Source organism: Amphibalanus amphitrite, unplaced genomic scaffold, assembly GCF_019059575.1.
Source record: "Amphibalanus amphitrite isolate SeventyFive unplaced genomic scaffold, NRLGWU_Aamphi_draft 000028F_arrow, whole genome shotgun sequence".
In the NCBI taxonomy this organism is placed as follows: Eukaryota; Metazoa; Arthropoda; class Thecostraca; order Balanomorpha; family Balanidae; genus Amphibalanus; species Amphibalanus amphitrite.
This window is the reverse complement of record NW_024881524.1, coordinates 83,110-86,863: the sequence shown is the minus strand read 5'-3', so window position 1 is coordinate 86,863 and position 3,754 is coordinate 83,110. Positions and strand designations below refer to the sequence as shown.

At 44.1% G+C, this 3,754-nt stretch overlaps 1 long non-coding RNA gene across 1 annotated transcript; it reads right to left on the bottom strand.

Moving 5' to 3' along the window:
- Positions 1-973: 973 nt before the first annotated feature.
- On the bottom strand, positions 974-3,452 carry LOC122365029. Its single transcript, XR_006253658.1, has 3 exons — positions 2,683-3,452; positions 2,305-2,440; positions 974-1,623 (listed from the first exon to the last, which is right to left on the bottom strand). It is a non-coding gene; the product is annotated as an uncharacterized LOC122365029 (long non-coding RNA).
- Between the last annotated feature and the right edge of the window lie 302 nt (positions 3,453-3,754).

The following is a 3,754-nucleotide window of genomic DNA, read 5'->3' as shown; positions in this document are numbered from 1 at the left end:
ACGACTCTGGCATTAGAAATGACCTAGCTTTTTGTAGTCAAAAGTTATTGTCGAAAAACACTTTTCTTAAAAACAGCTATTTTTGGAGTTTTTGCCGTCTGGAGGCTAAACCGTTGACCTGAGGTCATTTTTGATAATGGCCTTATCAAAAGAAGAGTTCAAAAGCTATCGATTGCTTTTCCCAGCGTTTTTCTAGCTATCATAGTTCTTGAGATAATGGCATGTTTTCTGAAAAATATAATGACAATTCGCAAATTTTGACCTTTGATGACCTCTGGTGACCCCAATATTGCTCTAAGATGAAAAATGACCGAAATACTTTCAAACGTACGCATCAAGAGCTATCGACTGCTTTTTACTGCGTCTTTCTAGCCCTCTTAGTTTTTGAGTTAGAGGTGGGTGGTAACATACCCAGCCAGCAAATCGGAGCTTTCCCCGTACGGGGAAGGCCTATGGCGAGCTTGGGGCAGGCTCGGGGAAACCCCAACCGTTCTCTTGGGGAAAACGGAGCGTTCGCTTGGGATTTGAGACACTTTGTACGGGGAACTTTGTGCGGGATTCGTACGGGGAAACGGTATAACTTCCCAAGCGTTCCCCAAACGTCCCCCAGGCTACCCCCGCGCCGACTATGGTTAAAACCCGTTGTTAAGGTCGGTTCCCCGTACGGGGTTATCGAACATTTTCCCCAAGAAGATCCTGTGCGAGCCCCGCACATTCCCCCACCCGACTATACGGGCTTATACTTACTGGAGACCTTCCCCGATCGGGGAAACCGTGATTTTCCCCTAACGTTCCCAGACCTTTTCCCCGCGCGAGCCCCGGCCGTTCCCCGACTTGGCAATGGCCCTACTGCCTTGTCTGCTTTTTTCCCCGTACGGAGAAGCCAGTAAAAAAAACCGCACTGGGAAACAAATCGGGTCCCATTAAAATTGACAATGACTATTTATTTTGTCTGTAAACATACAAATATTTGTATAAACATACTTGTTTTTATACAAACAAAATTGTCCACTTGTTTCCCCGCAATAGGGAAACGATAAAACCACACAGGAAAATAATTAGAACCAATCCATTTGGCCATGCCTGTTTATTTCCAGACTTTCAGGACGCTTCAACGACTAGATCAATGCACAACAATCGGCCAAGCATGGTATGTGTCTGTACCACCACAGCCTATACTATTTTTATGTGGAGTCCTTCATTTGATGAAAGGTTAACATGCTTGATAATTGATATGCTCGTTACAAATCAAGACAAACACTAAAAAAGTTATTATTCACTTAAAATACATTGTGAACGCTTAGCAGGTAGCAAAAATTACAGCAGCAGCGCAGCAGTGACAAACAACAGGTGACGAACACGAGCACTGGTAACCGGTCTAACCCCAGTTCTAACATGTCGAACCCCAGTTGATCTTCTGCAGTAGGAGTCTGTTCAGCAGATTGAGAACGACGGCTTTTCTGTAGTCTCCCTACAGCTGGTCCGGCCTTCCGTTCAGAAGTGCCCTGGATCCACAGCTCGAGTCTTCCTTCTGGCTGTTTCAGACACATCTCAGCGGTCAGCTGCCGCTGAGAGCCACCTTGCTATGATCCATGTCCCAGCGCATCTCCAGGAATTCTGCGGCTGTGGACAAAAACAAAAATATGTGCACTTGTAGGTATATCAATCAGGGTTTACAGCTAGCTACTACATGCAATGTCCTTTTATGGAAACTTCAGCTTACGCTGAAAAATGTTGAATGCCATTTTATGAAATTACACTTATTTATAACTTTTTTCCCACGAAAAGTGCTTAAAAAATGAATGTGATATACTTTGAATAGTTAATTAAAACAGGAAATAAAAATTCAATAATTAAATTCGTACTTCTAAACATTTCTCATTCCAGGAAAGTCATTAGGTAATAAATGTTTTACGCCTATATTACGCCTTACGAAGTTCCTCGTGAAAGCAGTTGACAGATAAATGAACGCCGTTCGACAATTAAAATCGGTTGCTAGTTTATCAAGATAACAATGAAGTCCCTTTCACAAACAGAGCTGTCTAGTAGAGCTGCTGAAGCAGGCTCTTTCCGAAGACAAAAAAAAAGTGGAATGCGAAAGCCTTTTCAAATACATGTATTCATTACAATCGCGTCAATCGTTCGCACATCCCTGTAAGCGATCGTGATTTCATGTATTTAATTAATGGGCTCTCGCATGAGATTTTCTGGCTGTAGAAAGAGTGTGTCTCAGCCTTTAGACTTGGGTGAAGGACATGTTGTTCAACAGCTCTAAGCTAACCCCCACCCCCATAAACTGCTTACCAGCTTCGCTTGGAAGTCGCTCTTCGGTTGCTCATGCGAGCAATTACGCATTAACTCCACGCCGGGTTCATGCTGCTGTTGTGGGTTCTGCCAAGTCCCGTCGGAAGCCTTCCGGCCGTAACCGGCAGACGTCCCTCTAGAACAGAAGCAGATAAAGCATTAGGCTGATGACATTATATTGTCCGGGCAATTTAAGGATAATCTCAGACGGAGGTTGATGACCTCAGTCATTTTTACGTCATATTCTGCATACCCTAGACAGTGATCAAGATATTGTGTGTATCGGAAGCTTTGTCTTTTACAATAAATTTAAGTGAGTATCATCGTCATTTTATATCTATCATGGATTCGTTACAATTAAGTGCTTTAGTTCATTACCAACACAGCATATCTTCCTCGTCGAGCTGCGTCCTCCGTTGGTGCCGAGTCCAGCTTCTCACGCACTGACCCCAGCGGTAGATCACGACTTTGGGCAGAGGTCAGTCAAGCGGTCACCACATCTCGCCGTTCACCGTCTTCGTTCACAGCTCTGTAGTGTCGCCGCACTCTTCAGTGCCAACCATTGTCTGACCTGGAGCGGTACCTAGCCCACGGCTTGCTCACACAACCGCGCGGCGCAGTGACTCTGGACCGACTTCCCCCGTTCGTCCCGTCTGACGCGTCGGCACGGCCCCATTCACGATGACAGATGGCGACAGGAGACGCCCCTCAACCAGATGTGCGGACGGAACCGACGGCGGCCGGCCGTTGCTACCCCTCCCTCCCCTCCCCTCGCTGCGTTGAGGCGACACTTCTAAGTCGTAAGCAGTGTGTTGTTGAAATTTTGATGCTTTTGTAATTTCAATGCGATGAGTGATGACAGAAGAAAGAAAACGTAATGTTTATGCCACAGCAGTGCGAGAAGAAACATAGATCCTGAAAGTTGTCAAAGTTGTTTTTACCTCATGAAATAAGGGCACCAACGTTCGTTCAAAGTAATGGCCTATGCGTGTCCTCATCCACACGGCTTAGCGGGCCCCGTAAACCAAGACGGCTTTTCCTCTCTTTTAGGTCGAAAATTACATAGATCCAATGTCTACAATCAAATGTCTGCGAATAACCGTTTTCATGATAGGTAACTGGTACACAATTGGTAGACATTTGGTCCAGATACGGTGCTGATTTGATAAAATTATCAGACATTATTTTCGATTAAAACACTGAAATAAATAGGTATATGATATGAAGATATGAAAAAGAGATTTGGTGCAAATTTGGTCACCGTTTGATGCATTCGCCAGATCACCTGTCATGAAAACGATTATAAAAAATCGTTATATCGTTATATTTTTTTATTTATTATATCTCCCTTCAATCGATGCATGAGCCTATAGCTCTAGAACTGCTCCTAAGACTGCTTTTAACATTCCCAAGATTCAATTTTTCTTTATTGAATACTTGTTATATTACA